At 37.8% G+C, this 27,894-nt stretch overlaps 1 protein-coding gene across 2 annotated transcripts in view; it reads right to left on the reverse strand.

Annotated features, from left to right (window-relative positions):
- LOC120864550 (guanine nucleotide exchange factor subunit RIC1) overlaps positions 1 to 27,894 on the reverse strand; it is a 140,802-nt gene that overhangs the window by 95,171 nt on the left and 17,737 nt on the right. The gene's annotated exons all lie outside the window — the stretch shown is intronic.

Genomic DNA, 27,894 nt, shown 5'->3' on the forward strand with positions numbered 1-27,894 from the left:
AACTAAGATCATGGCATGCAGTCCCATCACTTCATGGCAAATAGAAGGGGAAAAAGTGGAAGCACTGACAGTTTTATTTTTCTGGGCTCCAAAACCACTGCAGATGGGGTCAGCCACAAAATTAAAAGATGTTTCCTCCTTGGAAGGAAAAAGCTATGACAAAACTAGACAGTGTATTAAAAAGCAGAGACATCACTGTGCCAAGAAAGGTCCATATAGTCAGAGCTATGTTTTTTCCAGTAGTCATGTACGGATGGGAGAGTTGGACCATAAAGAAGGCTGAGAGGTGAAGAATTGATGCTTTTGAATTGTGGTGCTGGAGAAGACCCTTGAGAGTCACTTGCACCTCAAGGAGATAAAACCAGTCAATCCTAAAGGAAATCAACTCTTAACAGTCATTGGAAGGACTGATGCTGAAGCTTCAAAACTTTGGCCACCTGATTCAAAGAGTTGACTCATTGGAAAAGATCCTCATGGTGAGAAAGACTGAGGGCACGGGGAGAAGGGGGTGGCAGAGGACGAGATGGCTGGATGGCATCACCAACTCAATGGACAAGAACCTGAGCAAACTCTGGGAGATAGTAAAGGACAGCCTGGAGTGCTGCAATCCATGGGGTTGCAAAGAGTTAGACACAACTTAGCAACTGAACAACAACAATATTAATTCATAAGTTTAAACAGTCCAAGCAAATCAGATAAAAAGAACCATTAAAAAAAATCTAAATAAGTCTATATCTATTAAAGAAACTGAAATGATAATTAATAAGGTTCAAAGACAGAAAGGATCAGCCCAGATGGGTTCACTGGTGGATTCTACCAAACACTTAAGAAAAAAGTTATACAAAATTTCTACAATCTCTCTCAGAAGATAAAAGCAGAGAATACTAACTCCTTCCTTGAGGCCAGTATCACCCCAATACTAAAACCAGAAAAGGCATTATAAGAAAATGACAAACCAATATCTCTCGTGCACAAAGATGCAAAAATTCTGAACACAATATTAGCAAATCAAATCCAACAATGTATAAGAGAATTATATACCATAATCAAGTGGGATTTATTACAGGTCTTCAAAATTGGTACATGTGAAAACTAATATCATCAACCATCATATAAACAGGCTAAAAGGAATCAACAGATGTAGAAAAAGAATTTGACAAAATTCAATACCATTCAGGACAAAAATTCTCAGCAAACTAGGAACAGAGGGGAACTTTTTCAACCTGACAAAGAAGATCTACAAAAGCCTATAGCTAACAGCATACTCACCGGAAAAAACTAGTTTTCCTGATAAGATCAGGTAGGTACACCCTTCCTTTTCAAAATCATACTGAGCTAATGCAATAACACAAGAAAAGGAAATAAAAGATATACAGATTAAGAAGAAAAATTCAACTTGTTCTTAGACGATATGGCAACACATACAGAAAATCAGAAAGAATGAACAACAAAAAATTTGTGAAAATAATAAGTGATTACAGCAGGGTTGCAGGATAAAGTATTATTAAACAAAAATCAATTGCTTGTCTATATACTAGCAACAGATAAGTGGAAGTTTCAACAAAAAATACTTAGGTACAAATTCAAAATATGTGTAAGACCTATGTGAGGAAATCTACAAGGTTTCAATGAACAAAAGAAAAATCTTCAATTCTTCCCAACTTGATCTACAGATTCAACACAATCCCAATCAAAATCACCACAAGTTATTTTACAGATACTGACCAACTGGTTCTAAAGTTTACATGGAGAGGCAAAAGATCCAGAACACCCAATTCAATATTAAAAGAAACAAACTAAATTGAAAGACTGACACCAAATTTCAAGACTTACTATAAAGACAAAGAAATGAAGACAATGTGGTATTGGCAAGAGTAGAAAACAGATCAATGTAACAGAATAGAGAGCCCAGAAACAGACACACACAAATACAGTCAACTAACCTCTGACAAAGGAGCAAAGGCAACAGAATGGAGAAGAGATGGTCTTCTCAACAAATGATGCTGGAACAACTGGACATCTAATTTCTGACACTAAAAGCTCCACAAGGTCACCTGGTACTTTCTCTGCCTTTGCTCTAGAATCAACAACTTTTTCAGAAATTCCTGACTCTTAATTAGAAACAATATTTAGAAAACAAGACCTGAAAACAAGATGCTTACTGCTAATGGGATGTCATTACCTTTAGGTTTTCTCAGAAAATACAGTAGGAAATGTATGAACCTATACTAACCCACATCTACACACATATCTATAAATATTGATTTTAATATATGCAAATGTTTATAAACAGAAACATATGTGACCATAATCAAGCACAATGTGCTTAATTCTAGACTTCACCCTTACTTGGAACTTTCTTCTGACAGTGAGTGCTTGGCTATCATTTCATACAGCTAATTTAGTTCTCTGTTCTACATATGTATACAGTATTTTGGAATTGCTAAATATATTCTCATAAAAAACAATTTTACCAAATAGAATACAGTTGTTATGTATAACTTCTTTTAATTTAGCTTGAGAATAACCAGTTACAACACCATTTTCCAAAGCTACATAAGTCATTCCCTCAGAAGCTTTTTTCAATCTCTAAAATTGAAATACAGAAGTTTCTAAGACACTGACAAAGCTCTGAAAACATTAAAACTGCTAGTCATTAGTGATTATACTTCAAATATCAATTAAAAGTTAAAAAAAAATACCTTGATGGGAAATGACATTAGCAAAATGTCAGAATACGTACTTCTGGATTCTTTCCTCAACCCCTAACAATTCACAGACAAATCCCCTTTTTTGAGGAATACAGAAACTAATTGAAAAGCACCTGAATGCTGGATGAATGAGCGAGAAGGCTCATTAAAACTGGTAGGAAAACTCAGGATACCTTCTCACCAGAATTCCTACCACCAACACAGTGTCATACAAGCAGAATGAAACCCTCCAGCCCACAGCTAATCCCTACAAAGGAAAAGGAGTGGTCTGTGTGTCCAATGCGCCAACCTTTCCAAGGGGGCTCCTCAGAGGACAGGCTTCTATCTTGTCAGTCTTGCATAAGATACCGTCAGAACTGGCATAATCAAGCTACCTGGGGGAGGACAGAGACAGTGGCTTGGATACTAGTCACCGTCGCTACTCTCTACAGCTCAGCACAAGGTTAGCAGAGAAGAAAATTCTAGCTCTCAGCTTCCCCCTGGAGAAAGAAAGAATTGGTCCACATGTCCAAAACCCCAACTTTATGGGGTCTACTCAAACAAATGGGTTGTCTTATCTGTCTCAGAGTGCTGACAGGACGTGGAAATGTCTAGCTGTCTGGGGGCTAGCGAGCACAGAGACAGAGGTTTGGGTAGGCAGTTGCCGTAGATGCTCCTCCTGGCTAAGTGTAGTCAGTCAGTTCAGTTGTTCAGTCATGCCCAACTCTTTGCAACTCCATGGGCTGTAGCATGCAGGCTTCCCTATCCATCATCAACTCCCAGAGCTTGCTCAAACTCAGGTCCATTGAGTCGGTGATGCCATCCAACCATCTCATCCTCTGTTATCCCCTTTCTCCTCCTGCCTTCAATCTTTCCCAGTATCAGGCAGGGTCTTTTCCAATGAGTCAGTTCTTCATATCAGGTGGCCAGAGTATTGGAGCTTCAGCTTCAGTCCTTCCAGTTGACTGGTTTGATCTCCTTGCTCTTCCAAGGGACTCTCAGGGGTCTTCTCCAACACCACAGTTCAAAAGCATCAATTCTTCAGTGCTCAGCTTTCTTTATGGTCCAACTCTCACATTCATACATGACTAACAGGAAAAACCAAAGTTTTGACTAGACGGACCTTTGTTGGTAAAGCAATGTTTCTGCTTTCTAATATGCACTCTAGGTTTGTCACAGCTTTTCTTCCAAGGAGCAAGCATCTTTTAATTTCATGCCTACAGTCACCATCTGCAGTGATTCTGGAGCCCCAAAAAATAAAGTCTGTCACTGTTTCCATTGTTTCCCCATCTATTTGCCGTGAAGTGATGGCACCCGATGCCATGATCTTCGTTTTCTGAATGTTGGGTTTTAAGTCAGCTTTTTCACTCTGCTCTTTCACTAAGCATACAGTGAGTGGATAACCACTGCCCCTCCGCAACCGTAGTTTCTCCCTGTGGAGCTAAAGAATTAGTCCACAACTTCAATGCCTCAACTTTTCTGGGGGCTGCCCAGAGTGCAGGGTGGGGGTGGGTGGGGGCTCTCTCTTGCCTTCCACTGAGCAGTGATGATACTGACATAATTTAGCCACCAAGGAGTTGATGAGAATAGAGACCAAGGTTTGGGCTAGCGTTGCTCCTCCTCCAGCTCAGCACAGAGCAACTGCATTAAAAAGCCCAGCTCTTACCTTCTCCCTAGGGAGGGAAACAGTTAGATGAAGCATCAAATGATCCAACTTTTTTAGAGGAGGCGTGAGAAATGGCTTCACTATTACTAGTTTTGATGCTCTGAGGGGATCCAGCATAACCCAGATACTAGGGGGCTGCAAAGAACATAGTAAGCATGTTCAGTTCAGTTCAGTCCAGTCCAGTCACTCAGTCGTGTCCGACTCTGCGACCCCATGAATCACAGCACGCCAGGCCTCTCTGTCCATCACCAACTCCCGGAATCCACTCAGACTCACGTCCATCAAGTCCATGATGCCATCCAGCCATCTTATCCTCTGTCGTCCCCTTCTCCTCCTGCCCCCAATCCCTCCCAGCATCAGAGTCTTTTCCAATGAGTCAACTGTTCGCATGAGGTGGCCAAAGTACTGGAGTTTCAGCTTTAGCATCATTCCTTCCAAAGAAATCCCAGGACTGATCTCCTTCAGAATGGATTGGTTGGATCTCCTTGCAGTCCAAGGGACTCTCAAGAGTCTTCTCCAACACCACAGTTCAAAAGCATCAATTCTTTGGTGCTCAACCTTCTGCACAGTCCAACTCTCACTTCCATACAGGACCAGAGGAAAAACCATAGCCTTGACTAGACGGACCTTAGTCGGCAAAGTAATGTCTCTGCTTTTGAATATACTATCTAGGTTGGTCATAACTTTTCTTCCAAGGAGTAAGCGTCTTTTAATTTCATGGCTGCAGTCACCATCTGCAGTGATTCTGGAGCACAAAAACATAAAGTCTGACACTGTTTCCCCATCTATTTCCCATGAAGTGACAGGACCGGATGCCATCATCTTCGTTTTCTGAATGTTGAGCTTTAAGCCAACTTTTTCACTCTCCACTTTCACTTTCATCAAGAGGCTTTTTAGCTCCTCTTCGCTTTCTGCCATAAGGGTGGTGTCATCTGCATATCTGAGGTTATTGATATTTCTCCCAGCAATCTTGATTCCAGCTTGTGTTTCTTCCAGTCCAGCGTTTCTCATGATGTACTCTGCACAGAAGTTAAGTAAGCAGGGTGACAATATACAGCCTTGACGTACTCCTTTTCCTATTTGGAACCAGTCTGTTGTTCTATGTCCAGTTCTAACTGTTGCTTCCTGACCTGCAGACAGATTTCTCAAGAGGCAGGTTAGGTGGTCTGGTACTCCCATCTGTTTCAGAATTTTCCACAGTTTATTGTGATCCACACAGTCAAAAGCTTTGGCATAGTCAATAAAGCAGAAATAATGTTTTTCTGGAACTCTCTTGCTTTTTCCATGATCCAGCGGATGTTGGCAATTTGATCTCTGGTTCCTCTGCCTTTTCTAAAACCAGCTTGAACATCAGGGAGTTCATGGTTCACATATTGCTAAAGCCTGGCTTGGAGAATTTTGAGCATTACTTTACTAGCATGTGAGATGAGTGCAATTGTGCAGTAGTTTGAGCATTCTTTGGCATTGCCTTTCTTTGGGATTGGAATGAAAACTGACCTTTTCCAGTCCTGTGGCCACTGCTGAGTTTTCCAAACTTGCTGGCAGATTGAGTGCAGCACTTTCACAGCATCATCTTTCAGGATTTGAAACAGCTCAATTGGAATTCCATCACCTCCACTAGCTTTGTTCGTAGTGACGCTTTCTAAGGCCCTCTTGACTTCACATTCCAAGATGTCTGGCTCTAGATGAGTGATCACATCATCATGATTATCTGGGTCGTGAAGATTTTTTTTGTGCAGTTCTTCCATGTATTCTTGCCACCTCTTCTTAATATCTTCTGCTTCTGTTAGGTCCAGACCATTTCTGTCCTTTATCGAGCCCATCTTTGCATGAAATGTTCCCTTGGTATCTCTCATTTTCTTGAAGAGATCGCTAGTCTTTCCCATTCTGTTCTTTTCCTCTATTTCTTTGCACTGATTTCTGAAGAAGGCTTTCTTATCTCTTCTTGCTATTCTTCGGAACTCTGCATTCAGATGCTTTTATCTTTCCTTTTCTCCTTTGTTTTTTGCTTCTCTTCACAGCTATTTGTAAGGCCTCCCCAGACAGCCATTTTGCTTTTTTGCATTTCTTTTCCATGGGGATGGATCCCTGTCTCCTGTACAATGTCACGAACCTCATTCCATAGTTCATCAGGCTCTATCTATCAGATCTAGGCCCTTAAATCTATTTCTCACTTCCACTGTATAATCATAAGGGATCTGATTTAGGTCATACCTGAATGGTCTAGCGGTTTTCCCTACTTTCTTCAATTTCAGTCTGAATTTCGTAATAAGGAGTTCATGATCTGAGCCGCAGTCAGCTCCGGTCTTGTTTTTGTTGACTGTATAGAGCTTCTCCATCTTTGGCTGCAAAGAATATAATCAATCTGATTTCGGTGTTGACCATCTGGTGATGTCCATGTGTAGAGTCTTCTCTTGTGTTGTTGGAAGAGGGTGTTTGCTATGACCAGTGCATTTTCTTGGCAAAACTCTATTAGTCTTTGCCCTGCTTCATTCCGCATTCCAAGGCCAAATTTGTCTGTTACTCCAGGTGTTTCTCGACTTCCTACTTTTGCATTCCAGTCCCCTATAATGAAAAGGACATCTTTTTGGGGTGTTAGTTCTAAAAGGTCTTGTAGGTCTTCATAAAACCATTCAACTTCAGCTTCTTCAGCGTTTCTGGTTGGGGCATAGACTTGGATAACTGTGATAATGAATGGTTTGCCTTGGAGATGAACAGAGATCATTCTGTCGTTTTTGAGACTGCATCCAAGTACTGCATTTCGGACTCTTCTGTTGACCATGATGGCTACTCCATTTCTTCTGAGGGATTCCTGCCCGCAGTAGTAGAGATAATGGTCATCTGAGTTAAATTCACCCATTCCAGTCCATTTTAGTTCTCTGATTCCTAGAATGTCGATGTTCACCCTTGCCATCTCTTGTTTGACCACTTCCAATTGGCCTTGATTCATGGACCTGACAATCCAGGTTCCCATGCAATATTGCTGTTTACAGCATCGGATCTTGCTTCTATCACCAGTCACATCCACAGCTGGGTACTGTTTTTGCTTTGGCTCCATCCCTTCATTCTTTCTAGAGTTATTTCTCCACTGATCTCCAGTGGCATATTGGGCACCTACTGACCTGGGGAGTTCCTCTTTCAGTATCCTATCATTTTGCCTTCTCATACTGTTCATGGGGTTCTCAAGGCAAGAATACTGAAGTGGCTTGCCATCCCCTTCTCCAGTGGACCACGCTCTGTCATACCTCTCCACCATGACCCGCCCATCTTGGGTTGCCCCGCAGGCATGGCTTGGTTTCAAGTTTTGAGATGCCATCGGAATATCTGGATGGGCTGACTGGTAGAGATCTTCTACTATATGAGGCCAATCCATTAAGAGTGGAGAGTTGCTTGCTTTGTCTAATACACAGAAACCAACAAAGAGAGTCAAGGAAGATGAAGAAACAGGCAACTATGTTCCAAAGAACACAGGATAAATCTCTAGGAAGAGACCATAGTGAACTAGAGATTTATGATTTACTGGACAGATTCAAAATAACCATCACAAACGTGTTCACTTAAGTGAGGAAAACAATGCATAAACAAGGTGAGAATTCCAACATAAAATACTAATTATTAAATATATACACACCCATATATGTGTATACACACCCCCACACACATATATGCCTGCCAGGCAAAAATCATAGAGCTAAAAAATAAAATAACTGAAATGAAATTTCACTAGAGGGGTTCAATGGGAAACTATCAAGCAGAAAGGTCTAAGAAAAGTGATCAGGAATCATTCAGTTACAAAAGCAATGGGACTTCGCTGGCAGTCCAGTAGTTAAGACTGCACTTCCAATGCAAGGGGCATAGGTTTGATCCCTGGTTGGGGAACTAATATCCCACACGTTGTGTGGCACAACCATGAAAATTAAACACACACACACACACACACAAGCATAAGGAAAAAAAAAAGTTAAAAAAAATCTAAGGAACTTGTCAGACACCAAGCAGCCCAATGTATGTATAGAAGAAAAAATGACCAGAAAATTTATTCAAAGAAATAATGGCTGAAAGCTTCCAAAATCTGAGGAAGGAAATGGATTCCCAGATCCAAGAAGCCCAGAAAAACCCCAAAGAAAAGGAACTCAAATCTCCAATGAGACAAATTAAACTGTCAAAAGTCAAACCAAAGATGGAATTTTGAAAGCAGAAGAAAAAGCCAACTTGTCATGTACAAGGGAATCACGTGAATTTCTCAGCAAAAACTTTGCAGGTCAGAAGGTAGTGGGACAATATATTCAAAGTGCTAAAAGATAAAAGCTGTCAACCAAGAATACTATAATGGCAAGCTGTCTTTAAAAAAGGAAGGAAAACTAAAGTCTTTCCCAAATAAAAAAAAGTTGAGGGAGTTCATCACCACTAGCCCTACTCACCAACTCTTCAGGTTGAAATGAAATGACTCACTAAACAGCAACATAATAGCATAAAAGTGAAAGTGAAGTCGCTCAGTTGTGTCCAACTCTTAGCGACCCCATGGACTGCAGCCTACCAAGTTCCTCCATCCATGGGATTTTCCAGGCAAGAGTACTGGAGTGGGGTGCCATTGCCTTCTCCAGGGGATCTTCCCAACTCAGAGATTGAACATGGGTCTCCCGCATTACAAGCGGACGCTTTACCCTCTAAGCCACCAGGGAACATAACACCATAAGAAAGTATAAAATTGGCTGGCACAGGTACAGTAAGTACATATGAACATTCAAGTTGCAAAATTCCATCAATATCAGGCAAATTGTAGCTTGCCCTCCGTCTCTCATCTCCCACCTTCTCTCCCTCCTCCCATCAATAACTATTCTTGCCTGTTCACGCAACGCCAGCCTCTGTAGGCCAGCTGTTGTACTGTACTACTGTACTTTTCAAGGTATTGTACTGTAAGATTAAAAATACTTTATTTTTTGTTTTTTACATATTCCTTGTGTGAAAAGTACTATAAACGTGTTATAATGAAGTCAGGCAGAAAGAGAAAAACAAATATCATCTATTAACACATATCTATGGAATCTAGAAAAAGAGTACCAATGAACCTATTTGCAGGGCAGGAGTAGAGAATGGGGGAAGGAGAGGTGGGATAAATTCAGAGAGGAGCACTGACTGACATACACCACCATGTGTAAACACTATAGCTAGCGGGAAGCTCTGTGTAACACAGTGAGCCCAGCTCACTGCTCTGTGATGACCTAAAGGGGTGGAATGGAGGGGGTAGGAGGGAATATATGTATACTTATAGTTGATTCACATTGTTGTTCAGCAGAAACTAACATAGCATTGTAAAACAATTATCTACCAATTAATTTTAATTAAAAAAAAACCTATTATAGTACAGTACTACACAGCCAATTGTGTTAGTTGGGTACCTAGGCTAACTTTGGTGGACTTATGACAAACTGGACTTATGAACTTGCTTTCAGAACACAACTCATATGTATGTAGGGGACTTAGGCTATCCACTCCAATATTCTTTCTTGAAGAATTTCATGGACAGAAGAACCTAGCAGACTACAGTCCATGGGATCATAAAGAATCGGACATGACTAAATGACTAACACTTTAGTCAGTTCAGTTCAGTCGCTCAGTCGCATCAGACTCTTTGCGACCCCATGAACTGCAGCACGCCAGGCCTCCAGGTCCATCACCAATTCCCGGAGTTCACCCAAACTCATGTGCATCAAGTCAGTGATGCCATCCAGCCATCTCATCCTCTGTCATCCATCCCCTTCTCCTCCTGCCCCGAGTCTCTCCCAGCATCAGGGTCTTTTCCAATGAGAACTCTTCTCATGAGGTGGCCAAAGTATTGGAGTTTCAACCTCAGCATCAGTCCTTCCAATGAACACCCAGGACTGGTCTCCTTTAGGATGGACTGGTTGGATCTCCTTGCAGTCCAAGGGACTTTCAAGAGTCTTCTCCAACACAACAGTTTTCACTACTATAAATATATAGACAAATACAGAATACTGTAATAGTGATAGGTAAATTTCTTTTAATCCTAGTATAAAAGTTAAAAGACAAAAGTATTAAAATAACTATACCTAAACCAGACCACCTGACCTGCCTCTTGAGAAACCTCTATGCAGTCAGGAAGCAACAGTTAGAACTGGACATGGAACAACACACGGGTTCCAAATTGGAAAAGGAGTACGTCAGGACTGTATATTGTCACCCTGCTTATTTAACTTATATGCAGAGTACATCAAGAGAAACACTGGGCCGGAAGAAGCACAAGCTGGAATCAAGATTGCTGGGAGAAATATTGAATAATCTCAGATATGCAGATGATACCACCCTTATGGCAGAAAGTAAAGAACTAAAGAGCCTCTTGATGAAAGTGAAAGAGGAGAGTGAAAAAGTTGGCTTAAAGCTCAACATTCAGAAAACGAAGATCATGGCATCCAATCCCATCACTTCATGGCAAATAGATGGGGAAACAGTGGCTGCCTTTATTTTGGGGGGCTGCTGATGGTGACTGCAGCCATGAAATTAAAAGACACTTATTCTTTGGAGAGAAAGTTATGACTAACCTAGACAGCATATTAAAAAGCAGAGACATTACTTTGCCAACAAAGGTCCATCTAGTCAAGGCTATGGTTTTTCTAGTAGTCATGTATGGATGTGAGAGTTGGACTATAACGAAAGCTGAGCACCGAAGAATTGATGCTTTTGAACTGTGGTGTTGGAGAAGACTCTTGAGAGTTCCCTGGACTGCAAGGAGATCCAACCAGTCCATCCTAAAGGAGATTAGTCCTGGGTGTTCATTGGAAGGACTGATGAAGCTGAAACTCCAATACTTTGGCCATCTGATGTGAAAAGCTGACTAATTTGAAAAGACCCTGATGTTGGGAAAGATTGAGGGCAGGAGGGGAAGGGGAGGACAGAGGATGAGATGGTTGGATGGCATCAGTGACTCAATGGACATGAGTTTGGGTGAACTCCGGGAGTTGGTGATGGACAGGGAGGCCTGGTGTGCTGCAGTTCATGGGGGTCGCAAAGAGTCAGACATGACTGAGCAACTGAACGGAAAAGATATATTAATACATATACATTAATTAATACAATTAATTCACCTATTATAGACCTATATGTAAGACCTGATCCATCAACGTTCAGGAACACAGAAGAACATCTTCTGTGGTCTTGGATTAGGAAAAGATTTATTAGATAAGATATAAAAATCATGATTCACAAAATAAATATTATTAAAGCTGACAGAGTGATCCTTATAAAAATTAAAAAATACTTCAGAACACTTTAGAAAACACTACTGAAAAGAATAAAGACATCCTACAAACCGAAATTAAAAAAAAAAACAAGGAAATCATATCTGCATCAGTGACTTGTATCAAAAACAAATGAGAAATTCTTAAGAGTAAAAACAAAATTCAATTTTTTAAAGTCAAAAATTTAAATAAAATTAGTGTTGTATTTTAGCATATATATACAAAAATATACTGATATAAGTTACTGAATAAATGAAAGCAAAAGGACAGCTCTTTCTTACATTAGCTTTACAATTAATAAATGTAGAAGGAAACAGGGATGCAAAGAATTAGAAAAACACCACATAACAGCATAATAGCTGCAGCCAAGATCCAACAATGGACACCAAAATCAGCATGCAAAAGTTTCAGGAAAAACAGGATATGCACATTATCTTCTCCAAGTTACAATAACTTTACAGTAGAGAAAACTGGCAGACAACAAGTGATCAAGGTAAAAGTCAACAACAGAAAGACATATGAACATCATGAACTCTGATATAGTACTGAGAAGGACATTTTCATGATATTTCTACCAAAAATACAAAAGCACATTCCATTCATGAAGGAAAAAAACAAAGAGAAAACAAGCTGACTGATGCTATAAATGAACTGAACAATATTCTTCCAAAGGATCATAAAAGACAAGGAAAATTGAACAACTGTACTGAAGGGAAGACCAAGGGGAAATAAGAGCTACATGCAATGTGAAATACAAGTCTAGAACAGAAACAAATCATCCATAAAAAAACTGGGGAAAATTTCAATGAGATTTATACTTACTGTACCAATGTTAATTTCCTCTTTACAATTAAGCTAAGTGAAAGACACACAACAACCAAAAAACAAGAACATACGTATGATTTCATTTATATAGAATTTTAGAAAATGCAAACTAATCTACAGTGAGAGAAGTAAGCAGATGAGTCACTGTCAAGAGATGACGAGCAGTGGGAAGCAACTATAAAGAGACAGGAGGATATTATACATGTTTCGAAATTCATGTTGATGTATGGCAAAACCAATACAACACTGTAAAGTAAAAAATAAACCACACAAAAAAAAGAGACAGGAGGAAACACAGTGATAAAAGATGTGTTCATTATCACAATTACAGTGATAGTTACATGGGTATATACATGTCAAAAAATCAAATTTAAACTACAAATATGTACAATTTATATATATATGTCAATTATATACTAAAAAATATTGTTTGAAAGTTAAAAATAAGTTATCTTATACGGTCTTTTGAAGAACTAATTAAAGGGAAAAAATACTTAGGCCTACTCAGAATCTACTGCAAAAGCCTGAAGAGAAACATGAACTATGGCAAAAGGTAGGAGGGACAGAAAGACAAAAACAACAAAAACTGATTGTAATTTGTTTCGCAACTAAAATGAATACATGTAAGATACAAGTTAGCATAAATTCTACATTTTTGATGATTTATGGATCTTGGACCTATCTGAAAAATTATTTAATACTGATTATAAAGAAGACATTAACTAATTTAATAAGAGGGCTTTGAAAACAAAAAGGTTTCTATTGTTATAATCAGCAATGACAATAATTTGCCTATTGGATTAATAAAGGTAAGAGTCAATCAGAGTGACATTTAATCACTAAATTAAAATCACAGCTATGTTTTATTTTAGTATTTGCTAATTTTTAATTTCTATTTCAATGTTTAAATATTTTGTAAATTTTTCAGTTCTCAAAATGAATACTTCTGTAATTTGGAAGTCAGAAAGCATACTAAACCTGATGGGTTTTTTTTACTCTTTTTGGATCCATACTGAAACAAAAGAATAATGTACAATAACATGGGCTTATAAAACCACCAAGTTTTTATGTAAAGCAGACAAACAGCAGTCTTCAGTCTCACCTCTCTTCTTCTCTTCATTTTGCATAAATGTAGTAAGAAACGTTATAAATGTTAATAAGTACCACTCTGACTTTGTCAATAAAAGAAATCAACACGTTTAAAAGCCCCCCCAATTAACTATTGACTCTACTAAAAAAAAAATTCTTTTTCTGGTACTGCAGGTTAGGAAATCAACTTATTTTTTGGTGGGAGACATGATTCAATCTATCATATTCTCTCTTTGTAATGCTCCATAATAACTGAAAAGTAGAATACTAAGAGTAAATTAAAACATCCTATGACTGTATGTCTTATTGTATTACCGATACTAACACTTTCCAATCAAGCTTTCAGAAAGACGAGAAATGCACTGTCCAATATAATACATACTAGTAACACATGACTACTGAGCACTTGAAATGTGGCCAGTTTAAGGAATTCATTTTACTTAATTCTTAATAAACTAAGAATGTTAATAACGTGACCAGCAGTTTCCATGCTGGATATAAGTAGGTTCTGTAGAAACTAGTGATTTAAAGGACTAGAGATCCATTCAGCTGTAAAAATCCTGTGTTGAAGTTGAACATGTGTCTTTCCCATAGACCTTTGGCAAATCTTTAGTGGGCTGATGTACACAATCAATCTTCAATAGATACAGTATGTATACTTCCTAAATCTATTTGATTAAACAACTCATCTTTCCTCCAGATTATCACACAGTATAAAGAGCTCCTTATACCAGCCTTCAGGAAATTCTAATCTACTTTTCAAGTAGTTATAAATGTATATTATGTCTGATAAACTAAATGTTATCAACTTTTAGTCTATTTTTTACTTTTTATAGTGTCTAATTTACCAGGTTTCTGTATATTCAGAGTTGTGCAAACATCTATATAATTCCAGAGTATTTTCAACCACTTCAATAAGACACTCTGTATCTACTAGTAGTCATTCTTCAATCCCTCCCTACCCCCCAGCTCCTAGCAACCAATAATCTACTTTCTGACCTATGGATGTGACTATTCTGGAGATTTCATATAAACAGAATCATATGATTTGTGGCCTTTCATATCTGGTCTGTTTCATTTAACATAATCTTTTAAAGTTCCTCCATGTTGTAGCATGTATCAATACATTATTGTTATATGACTGAATAATATTCCCTTGTATCTATATACCATATTGTGTTTATCCATTCATCTATTGATGGATATGTGGGCTGTTTCCACCTTCTGGCTACTGTGAAAAGCGCTGCTATCAATGTTCATCCACAAATTCCTGACTGAACACCTGTTACCAATTATTTTGGCTATATACACACATAGGAATGGAATTGCTAGGTCATATGATAACCGTGTTAACTTTTTGAGGAACTGTCAAACTGTCTTCCACAGTGACTGCACTATTTCACACTCACACCAGCAGCCCATGGGAGTTTAATTTTTCCACCTCCTTGCCAACTCTCGCTCTTTTTAATAGTATCCATTCCAGTGAGTATGGTAGTATCTTGTAGTTTATTTACCATTTCCCTAATGAATAAATCATTTTGAGCCTCTTTTCATGTGCTTATTGGCTATATTACATCATTTTGGTGAAACATCTATCCAAATCCATTGTCTATTTTTTTAACTGGGAACTCCAACTTTCAAAGAAGTAATGTTCCAGTATCTGTCTTAAATTGATAATTGGGGTCCTATAGGAAAACTCACTATAAATGGTGATTAGATTGCTTCATCAGCCCAAAAAGGTCTACTCAGCCCACATATACTAACAGGGAACATAATATAGTGGTTAAGAATATAGGCTCTGAAGTCTGAACACAAGGTTCAAATATCTGCTCTGCCATTTAATAGCTTTGTGAGCTTAAACAAACTAGTTTATCCTATGCTTCAGTTTCTGTATCTACCTCATTGGTAGGTTCTGCAAAAATTGAATAAATAATAAGGCACTTGGCAGAATGTTTAGTACTCAATAAGCACTGTGTGTGTGTGTGTGTGTGTGTGTTAGTTGCTCAGTCATGGCCAACTCTTTGCAATCCCATGGACTGCAGCCCACCAGGTTATCTGTTGCTGTTTCATTATTTTAATGTCTCAAGATTACATTATTAAACATACTACAGAACAAAACACCCAACTGCTACCTTGAAATAGTTTATCTGAAACGCCTACTTAAGACACCAATAACAGCTTAGCTTAATCAACAAAGACACCTGGAGGAGGGCATGGCAACTCACTCCAGTATTCTTGCCTGGAGAATCCCATGGACAGAGGAACCTGGTGGGCTACAGTGCATAAGGGTCACAGAATCAGACATGATTAAAGCGACCTCACATGCCGCAGTCAACAAAGACAAGATCGGTCCCAACTTTCTGGCAATACAGGGCTTCGACCACCACATACCTGAACAGGTAAAAGAACCAGACTGACTAGAAGTGGGCACAGGGAACTTTCTGGAGTGATGAAAATATTCTGAATCCTGACTGGAATAATCATTATATCAGTACATACACCGGTCAAATCCACTTAACATCAACACTTCACTGAGCATCAAAAAAAAGTCCAAAAGTAAGTAAACAGGCCACCATTTAAGTATATTTAATGCTATTTACAAAAACAGAGAAGACTACGAATGTGTTTTCGATGATTTTCAAAAAAAGGTTTTTCTGGTTAACTACTGACATTCCTTCCATTAGGGTAGACACAGGGCACTTTTATCAGTAATATGCTACTTCTACTGATATCATGTCAGTAGTGATGAGTAATTAACTTCATGCTTCAAACATTCCTCAAATTTCAAAGTGCAACTTTCCTTAAGGGCAGCACTGTGACTGATGACCCAATCTCAACATCAATGCTCCTGGCATCCAACTAAGATGCTCACATTTCTGCACAGGAAGAAGACAGCCAATAAACTATTTTCTTTCTTTTCTATACACAGTGAGTAACATTTCAGAAATCCCTGATTCCCACTTCCAAGCTCTTAAAATCAGGCTGTTTCTCTCCTACCATGTTACTGTTCTTTATCCTGTGCGATATTCTTTCAATTCATAAGTATTCTTGAATAGAAACTTTAAAAAAATTAATTTGGATTGTCAATCATTAACCAATAAAGTTATATGCAGATTTACAACTACAGAGAAGGTCAGGGCCCCTAACCCCTGTTATTCAAGGGTCAACTTACTGTATTTGCAAAGTAACTGATGGCATATACAAATTAAGAACACTTTATGCATGAAAAACTGCTGAATCTCAGGTAAGAACAGTGGCAATAAATCATGTTTTTGCCAGGACTGTTCCTATCCCCTCGAGGAAGCTTGGTAGGCAGTAGTGCCACCAGGGTGGGGCTGCTAGTGAAAAACCAGCAGCTTTGTTGCTAACGGTAGGCTGCCCTGATATGGAGCAGAGTGCAATATACCCTTTAGCACTGTTGATGAAAGTGGTAAGTTCTTAGAAAATAAACAGAAAAAGCTGACAGTGCTGATAAGCTAGAGTTTGCAGACTTGCTTTGGGCAAGTAGCACATCCCACAACCAGCCAGAAATTTAACAGGAAAATCCTGGAAACCAGGGAGTCAAAGAAGGAACTGATAAGATTGCCACAGATTCTTGGCTCAATGGGAGGCAGAGCTTAGCAAGAGGAAAAACTCAAGCACCAAGCTCCCCACTCATCCCTGTCTGTCAGCGAGGCTGTGTACATGCACAGATGAAGAGTACCAACAGGCTAATAAGCTCCCCACACAACACAGACTCAGTAAGAGGCTGTTTGCAAAGAAGTTCCCAAAGGGCCAGACAGGAAGTACAAGCTGAGTCAGACATAAAAACGTCCTAAACTTTGCCTACACTCCCTAATTCACATATCAACCAATAATCAACTCAGCTTTACTGGCTCAAGATGTTTCAACATCTAAACACTCACTATGTAGACATGGAGGCAGCTCCTAGAAAGCCATGGTAAAAATGAAAATAAGAAAAATAACCACAGATGTTAGTCAGTTGTTGCAGTTGCAGGGGACATAAATTTTGCAGATTAAATCCATCCAATTAACTTAATAAAACACAATACTAAAACAAAAAATTGGCAACAATGACTCTCGGGGGGAAAAAAAAAGACTTTAGAGTTATTATAATAAATTAATCAAAATGGCCAATTATCAACAGAAAAATCAGAAGATGTACAATCAGTGAGTCAGACAGAAGGAAAAAGAAACTACTGTGAGTGGACCCCGAACACCAGGCAAATAAACCAGTCATGATAATATATTAAAGGAATAAAGTAAAGTATGTTTATATAATGAAAAGAAAATATGATGACACCCAAACAAGCTGGGAATCTCAAAAGAGTAAAATCAATAAAACAGAACCCACTCTAGAAATTTCAGTTTAAAAGTACAATAACTGAAATGAAAACTTCATTATACAGACTCAGCAGCAGATCTGAGATGGCAAACAATCAAAAAACACGAAAACAGTTTAATAAAACTAAGCAATCTAAAAAACAGAAAATAAACAGTGAACTGAAGAAAGCCTCTGAGATCTGCAGGACATCAAGTGCACCAATATATGTATAGTGGGAAGTTCCACAAGATGACACAAGGGATAAAAAATAAATAAATAATGACTGTTAATGTCCCAAGTCTGGTGATAAACAGTAAACCCCAGATTTGGAATGCTTGACAGAACCAAAGTGGGATAAACACTTGTATACATACATCATAAACTACTTACAGTCAACAAGAAGAAGATGTTAAAAGAACATGTGTTTAACAGGTAACCACACACAAAAGAACAAAAATATAATGAATGGCTGAGTTCTTGTCAGAAGTAATGGAGACCAGATGGCATTGAAAGTACATATTTAAATGCTGAAAACAGAAAAACTGTCAGCTACGAATACTATATCCAGCAAAATTATCCTTTGAAGCTATAGGCAAAGGAAAGTCATCCCAGATTTAAAAAAGATAAAAATAATTTGTTCTTAGCAAGCCTGCTGCCTTATGAGAAATACTAAAAGAAATCCCTCAGAAAAAAAAAGGAAATGTCATCAAATGGTATGTAAAAAATAGTTAACCTAAAATGTCTAAGACTGCTGTACCTGAAAAAAAAAAAAAAGCCAACATACAATGTTCATACTGAGTTTGGCAGATGGCAACCTGGATTTTGGGAGGGTTCCCACCATTCCTTAACTGATCAGAGTGGCTGGCTGTGCCTAAACTATTTACACAAACCTGTTTTCTTTCAGAGAATATGAAATTTGGTATGCACTGGGCGAAAAGCTCCCAATAAAAACCTTGGGAACCAGGTCTATAATGAACTTCCTTGGTGTTTAACACTACACAAATGCTATCACAAAATGACACTGGAGAAAATAAGTGCAACCTACATAACTGCACTGAAAGAGGACTACTGGAAGCTTACAGCTAGTTCCTCCAGATCTTGCTCACTAAACCTTTTCCCTTTGGCAAATTTGCTTTGTATACTTTTGTTGTAATAAATCACAGTTATGAGTATGGCTATATGCTGTGTACTGAGAGTCTTCAAAGCAAATCACTGAGCTGGGAGTGGGGGATGATTTGGGAGACTAGTGACAAAGATGGTAACTCAAATCAAAAGAAGAAACATAAACAACAGGAAATGGTAAATGGATAAGTACAAAAGACTGAATAAATGTATTTTTATCTTTCCTCTTCTAATTTCTCTAAAATATATCACTCTATAAAATAATAATTTTTAAAATAAAGTATACTGTACTATTATGGGGTTCATAACGTACAGACATTACATCAGTTCAGTTCACTTCAGTCACTCTGTCATGTCCAACTCTTTACGACCCCATGGACTGTAGCACGACAGGCCTCCCTGTCCATCACCAACTTCCGGAATTTACCCAAACTCATGTCCACTGAGTCAGTGACCCCAGTCAACCATCTCATCCTCTGGCATCCCCTTCTCCTCCCACCTTCAATCTTTCCCAGCATCAGGGTCTTTTCAAATGAGTCAGTTCTTCACATCAGGTGGCCAAAGTATTGGAGTTTCAGCTACATCATCAGTCCTTCCAATGGACACTCAGGACTGATCTCCTTTAGGATGAGGATCTTGCAGTCCAAGGGACTCTCAAGAGTCTGCTCCAACACCACAGTTCAAAAGCATCAGTTCTTCAGCACTCAGCTTTCTTTATAGTCCAACTCTCACATCCGTATATAACTACTGGAAAAACCATAGCCTTGACTAGATGGACCTTTGTGGACAAAGTAATGTCTCTGCTTTTTAATATGCTTTTTGTCTAGGCTGGTCATAACTTTCCTTTCAAGGAGTACGCGTCTTTTAATTTCATGGCTGCCATCACCATCTGCAGTGATTCGGGAGCCCAGGAAAATAAAGTCTATCACTATTTCCATCGTTTCCCCATCTATCTGCCATGAAGTGATGGGATAGGATGCCATGATCTTCGTTTTCTGAATGTTGAGCTTTAAGCCAACTTTTTCACTCTCCTCTTTCACTTTCATCAAGAGGCCCTTTAGTTCTTCTTTGCTTTCTACCATAAGGGTGGTGTCATCTGCATATCTGAGGTTATTGATATTTCTCCTGGCAATCTTGATTCCAGCTTGCAATTCATCCAACCCAGTGTTTCTCATGATGTACTCTGCATATAAGTTAAATAAGTAGGGCGACAATATACAGCCTTGACATACTCCTTTTCCTATTTGGAACCAGTCTGTTGTTCTATGTCCAGTTCTAACTGTTGCTTCCTGACCTGCATACAGATTTCTCAAGCGGCAGGTCAGGTGGTGTGGTATTCCCATCTCTTTCATACATGACAATAACACCTCAAAAAAAAACACCTGAGAACATAACAACCAGACAAAAACTCAGTAAAAGGCAACTTGAATAACACTACAGACTAATTACGGAGAAGGCAATGGCAACCCACTCCAGTACTCTTGCCTGAAAAATCCCATGGGTAGAGGAGCCTGATAGGCTGCAGTCCATGTGGTCAGGAAGAGTCGGACACGGCTGAGTGACTTCACTTTCACTTTTCACTTCCATATATTGGAGAAGGAAATGGCAACCCATTCCAGTGTTCTTGCCTGGAGAATCCCAGGGACGGCAAAGCCTGGTGGGCTGCCGTCTATGGGGTCGCACAGAGTCGGACATGACTGAAGCAACTTAGTAGCAGCATAGACTAATTAATTTCACTTAAAACATTTTCACAGATAACTCCATACAACAGAAAAATAAACATTTTTGCCAAATGCACATATAATATCCTCTAAGATAGACTATAAGTTAGGCCACAAAACAAGTCTTCAGTTCAGTTGCTCAGTCATGTCCGACTCTTTGTGATCCCATGGACTGCAGCACGCCAGGCTTCCCTGTCTGTCACCAACTCCCATAGCCTACTCAAACTCATGACCACTGAGTCGGTGATGCCATCCAACCATCTCATCCTCTGTCATCCCCTTCTCCTCCTGCCTTCAATCTTTCCCAGCATTAGGGTCTTTTCCAATGAGTTGGTTCTTTGCATCAGGTGGACAAAGTATTGCAGTTTCAGCATCAGTCATTCCAATGAACATTTAGGACTGATTTCCCTTAGGATGGACTGGTTGGATCTCCTTGCTGTCTAAGGGACTTTCAAGAGTCTTCTCCAACACCACAGTTCAAAAGCATCAATTCTTCTGTGCTTAGCTTTCTTTATAGTCCAACTCTCATATCCATACAAGACTACTGGAAAAACCATAGCTTTGACTAAATGGACCTTTGTCAGTAAAGTAATGTCTCTGCTTTTTAATATGCTGTCTAGGTTGGTCACAGCTTTTCTTCCAAGGAGCAAATGTCTTTTAGTTTCATGGCTGCAGTCACCATCTGCAATGATTTTGGAGCCCCCCAAAATAAAGACTCTCACTGTTTCCTTTGTTTCCCCACCTATTTCCCATGAAGTGATGGGACCAGATGCCATGATCTTAGTTTTCTGAATGCTAAGTTTTAAGTGAACTTTTTCACTCTCCTCTTTCACTTTCATCAAGAGGCTCTTTAGTTCTTCTTCACTTTCTCCCATAACAGTGGTGTCATCTGTGTATCTGAGGTTATTGATATTTCTCCCAGCAATCTTCATTTCAGCTTGTGCTTCAACCACTCCAGCATTTGTCATGATGTACTCTGCATGTAAGTTAAATAAGCAGGTTAAAAAACTGAAAAGCTTTTCTCTAAGATCAGGAACAAAACAAGGGTGCTCACTTTCACTAATTCCATTCAAAACATTACTGGAAATCCTGCCCAGTGAAATCAGTAAAAAAATAAAAAGCACCCAACTGGACGTGAAGTAGAATTATCTCTCTTCTCTGAAAATATGATCTTCTATGTAGAATACCCTATAGATTTCACACAAAACTGTTAGAAGTGATTAACAATTTAGCACAGCTGCAGGTTGCAGTATTAGCACACAAAAATCAGTTGAATTTCTATGTAACAAGGAACATGTGCAAATAAAATTTTTAAAATCACTACATTTATAGTAGTATTGAAAACAATAAAATATTCAGAATTAAGCTTACCCAAGGAAGTGAAAGACTTGTATGCTAAAAACTACAAAATATTGCTAAAATAAAGAAGATGCATGTAAATGGCAAGACATCTCATGTTCACAGGTTAAAAAACAATGTTAAGATGTCAATAATACCAAAGCAATTTACAGAGTCAAAGCCAGCCCTATCAAAATTACAACACCAGTTTTTTGTTTTTTTGCAGATATTGTGAAAATTCATCCTAAAACATGGAATGTCAAGGGACTTCAATAGCTAAAACAAGCATAAAACAGAAGAAGGTTGGAGGTCTCACACTTTGATTTCAAAACTTAATACAAAGCTATGGTAATCAAAATAGTACCACACTGGCATAAAGACTGACATACACAACAATGAAATACAAAAGAGAGCCCAAGATTAATAGTAATACATCATATATGTGGCTAAAGGATTTTCAACAAGTGCCAAAACCATTCAATGGGGGAAAAGAGTAGTGTTTTACAAATTGCACCAGGAAAACTGAATATCCACATGGAAAAAAATAAAATTTGATCCTTATCTTACACTATATACAAAAATCAACTCAAAATGGATCACAGATCTAAATATAAACTAAAACTATTAACGTCTTAAAAGAAAAACACAGGACAAAAACTTCATGACTTTGGATTTGGCAATCATTTCTTGCATATGACACGAAAAGCACAGGCAACAAAAGAAAAAAACAGTTAAGCTGGACTTCATCAATATTAAAAGCTTTTGGACATCAAAGGACACTATCAACAGAGTACAATGGCAACCCATTTAATGGAAGAAAATGTTTGCAAATCATATATATAAGGAATTGATATTCAGAATACAGTTGACCCTTGCAATACAGGGACTGACCCTCTGTCAAAAACCTCAGTATAATTTAACAGTGGGGCTTTCATCACTGCAGTTCCACATCTGAGAATTCAACCAACCATTGATAATGTAGTACTATAGTATTTTACTAATAAAAAACATTCACATGTTTGGGTCAGGCCAGACTCACGTTGTTCAAGGGCTAACTGTGAATACAGAATGCCAAGAACTCAACAACAAAATCACCTGATTTTAAAATGGGCTAAGAATTTGAAGAGACGTTTCTCCAAAGAAGATACAGAAGCAACCAACACACACATTAAAAGGTATTTAATCCAGGTGGCTCACTGGTAAACAATTCACCTTCCAATGAAGGAACTGCAAGAGACTCAGGTTTGATCCCTTGGTCTGGAAGATCCCATGGAGGAGGAAATGGCAACCCTCTCCAGTAATCTTGCCAGGATAACCCTATGGACAAAGGAGCCTGGTGGGCTACACTCCATAGGGCCACAGAGTCAGATATAAATGAGCATACACAATGACAAGTGATGTTATGTGTGTGCATGGGAGCTCAGTCATGTCCAACTCTTTGTGACCCCGTGGACTATAACCCTCCAGGCTCCTCTGTCTGTGGGATTTTCCAGGCAACAATACTGGGGTGGGATGCCATTTCCTACTTTAGAGGATATTCCCAACCCAGGGATTGAACCCACATCTCCAGCATCTCCTGCACTGCAGGCTGATTCTTTACCACTGAGTCACCAAGGAAGCCTGGGAGACACAAATCAAAACCACAATGAGATACCACTTTGTACTCATCAGGATGCTGCTGCTAAGTCGCTTCAGTCGTGTCCGACCCTCAGCGACCTCATGGACTGCAGCCTACCAGGCTTCTCCATCCATGGGATTTTTCAGGCAAGAGTACTGGAGTGGGGTGCCATTGCCTTCTCCGACTCATCAGGATAGCCATCATAAAAAAAAAAAAAAAAAAAACAGGAAAAAGAAAGTTTTGGCAAAGATGTGGGAAAATCTAAACCCTTGTGTATTGCTGGTGGGAATGGTGCAGCCACTGTGAAAAAACAGTATGAAAACAAAACTCCAGCAATTTCTCAAAAAATCAAACAGAGAATTACCATACGATCCAGCAATTTCACTTTGGATATATACAAGTGAATTAAAAACAGGGACTGAAACAGATATTTGTGCACTAATGTTCACAGCAGTACTATTCACAAAAAGTGAAAGCAACCCCAAAAATGGATGCAATTCAAATGTTCATCAACATATGAATGGATAAACTATAATATACATCTACAATAAAGTATTATTCAGCCTTAAAAAGGTAGCATATTTTGGTACATGCTATATAACATGGAAGAACCTTGAATACATTCTAAGTAAATTAAGTCTATCACTAACAAACATTGTGTTTCTACAACAGGCAAATTCATAGGGAAACAAAGTGAAACAGTGGTTGCCAGGGGGTGGGAGGAGGGGGAAATGGAATTACTGTTTATCAGAAATGGAGTTTCAATATGAAAAAGTTCTAGAAATGGATGAAAGTAATGGTTGCACAAATATGAATAAACTTAGGGCCACAGAATTGCACATCTAAAAATTATTAAAATGGTAAATTTTATATTATGCATATTTTACCATTTTAAAAGCATTAAAGTAAAAAGTGGGATGAAACATTTTCTATACTTTACCAGAGTTAATTCAAAATCAACCTGCAATATATTGTAATAAGATTAATTTTTAATTGCTAGAGCAACCATCAGTAAAATAACTCAAAAAGTATGTTTAAGAAATCAAAGCGATTAAAGGCATAACAGATAAACAGAAAACATCTGAAGTATAGAAAAGAAATAGAAAATTATCTAGTGTAAACCCAACCACATCAATAATCATATGTGAAATAGACTAAACACTCCAATCAAAAGGCAGGAGCTGCAGCAGACTCAGGTCTGATCCCTTGGTCAGGAAGATCTCCCGGGGGAGGAAATGGCAATTTCCTCTCAATTTTATTGTAAACTTGAAAATGTTCAAAAGAAAAAAATTATGGAATACAACTAATACAGTGCTTAGAAGAAAACTTAAGAGCTGAAAATGCCTACATTAAGAAAAGGAAATGCCTCAACTTAATAACCTAAGTTTTCAACCTAGCAAAAGTAAAGCAAGCTAAACCCAAAGCAAGCTGGAGAAAATAATTTAAAAAAAAAAATCAATGCAGAAATCAATAATATAGAAAACAGAAACTTAATAGACTAAGGTCAGTAAAAACAAAAGTTGGTTCTCTGTAAAGATCTAAAAAATTGATAAAATTTCAGCTAGCCTGAAGAGGAAGTCCCTTGTGCTTCCATATCAATTTTAGAATGGATTTTCATATTTCTGTGAAAAGCACTGGTGGGATTGCACTGAATCTGTAGACTGCTTTTGGCAGTACAGTCCTGGCATTTCAACAACATTGTCTTCCAATCCACAAAAATGGGATGTCTTTCCATTTATTTGCATCTTCTTTCTTTCAGCAATTTTTGTAGTTCTTAGCATGTCTTTAGCCTCTTTAATTTTCATTCTAAGTATTTCTTTATTAATATCAATTTTTTAATTGAAATGTAGTTCATTTACAAGCTGTATATTAGCTTCAGCTATGTAGAAAAGTGACACAGTTATATCAAGTGTACACATACACACACTCTTTTTCAGAGTCTTTTCCATTATAGGTTATTACAAGACATTGAATATAGTTTCCTGTGCTAAGGAGTAGGTTCTTTTGCTTATCTATTTTACACACAGCAGTGTGTATATGTTAATCCTGAACTCCTAATCCATTTCCCCTCACACTCTGTATTTTATTCTTTTTGGTGCTACCGTGGAATGGAACTATTTCCTTAATTTCATTTTTGGATATTCACTATTTCTATATAAAAATGCAACTGAATTTTGCGTCTTGATTTTATGTCCTGCAATTTTGCTGAATTCATTTATTAGTTCTCACTACCAAAAAAAAAAAAAACCTACTGAAGTAAATAAATTTTGGCAAGGCTGCAGAACAATATACAAAAATCAATTTCATATATATATGTCAGTAATGATCTAAAGATGAAACTGATAATTACATTCACAACAGCATCATAGAAGATAAACACAACTTAGAAATAAGCTTTAAAAAAGTAAGAGACCTGTACACTGCAAACTAAAAAATACTGCCAAAAGAAAATTTTCAAATTCTAAATAAATGAAGTCATGTTTATGAGTGTCTGATTTAGTGTCATTTCCTGAAAAATCCAAGCAAGGTTTTTCTTTTCTTTCTTCTGTAGAAACTGACAAAGACTCTAAAATCTATACAGAATTGCAAAAGATCTAGAATAGGCAAAATAATTTTGAAAACAAAAAGTAGGACTTTCACCAACTTGCTATAAAAGCTCCAGTGTGATGATCCTTGTACAATGATAGACATACTGATCAACAGAACAGAAAATACAGAAATAAACCTTTACATTTATGGTCAATAGATTTCTGACAAATGTGCCAATGCAATTCAATAGTGAAAAGAGTTTTTCTAACAAATAATGCTAAAGCAATTGGATCTGTATGTAAAAAAAGAAACTGATCTTAGATCTTTACCTGAAACCATACATAATAATTAACTCAAAACATTTGACAGACCTATGTATAAGAGTTCAGATGATAACACTTAGAAAATACAGAACATGTCTGTGATCTTGTACTGGCAAAAAGTTTCTTAGGTAGGACACAAAAAGCATGACTCACAAAAGAAATGATAATCCAGACTTCACCAAAACCAAACTTTTTCTCTTCAGAAGGCCCTATTAAGAAACTGAGAAGACAAATCACAGACTGTGATAAAATATATGCAAGGCATATCTGATGAAGAATTTGCATCTAGAATATATAACGAACTCTTAACAACTGAATGAGACAAACGCTCCAATTTAAAAAAAGGAATGGGCAAAGCATGTGAATGGACATTTCATCAAATGAGGCACACAAATAGCTAATAAGCACATGAAAAGATGCCAAACATTTTTAGTTATCAGGAAGATACAAACTAAAGCCACAATGAGCTATCACTACAAAGCTACTAAAAGGCTGTAACAAAAAGACTGACAATAATAAATATTAACAAGAATGTGGAGAAACACAAACCTTGATATACTGCTGTTGGGAACATAAAACTTTATAGCTACATTGGAACATCTTGGCATTTTCCTAAAAAGCTAAACACAAACTTAACAAATGACCTAGGAGGTCCATTCTTAGGTATCTCCCCAAGAGAAATGATAATACATAACTGCAAAAAAAAAAAAAGTATACAGAGATGTTTACAGTAGCATTATTCACAATGGTCCCAAATTAGAAACAACCCAAATATCCATCAATTGAGGAATGGACTAAAAAATATATATATATATGGTATATCCATACAATGGAATAATATTCAGCAATAAAAAGGTATACCACAAAAGTGTTATACTAAATGAAAGTCAGACACAAGACCAAATATTATATGGTTATGTTTACATGAAATTTACAGGAAAGTGAAATCCAAAGAGACAAAAGGCAGTCAATGATTTTCTGGGGCTGAAGGGGGAGCAGAAGCTGAATGCAAATGAGCATAGTACTTTTGAGGTTGCTATCAATGCTCTTAAAACTAGATAGTGATGATGACTGCACAACTCTATTAATTTACTAAAAATCATGGCACACTTACGGGATGTATTTTATACACCTCAATAAAACTTAAAATTAAGCTACAGCAAATTCTACAGTATAGCTATAATAATATCCAAAATTTTATATGCAAAGTTAGGTATGATTTATGACTAAGTCAAATTACTTGAGGAGACAGGGTTAAGCAAAGCTTAAAAGAAAAGTGAGATACCCTGACTTCAACCAATTGATGCTTGATAGTCAATTAAAAAAAAAAATGTCTCACTCTGTGGCAAGTCTGAATTCTAGAATATTTTAAAATGATTAAATTATAAATTCA

This window comes from Oryx dammah, unplaced genomic scaffold (genome assembly GCF_014754425.2).
Source record: "Oryx dammah isolate SB20612 unplaced genomic scaffold, SCBI_Odam_1.1 HiC_scaffold_1, whole genome shotgun sequence".
Taxonomy (NCBI): domain Eukaryota; kingdom Metazoa; phylum Chordata; class Mammalia; order Artiodactyla; family Bovidae; genus Oryx; species Oryx dammah.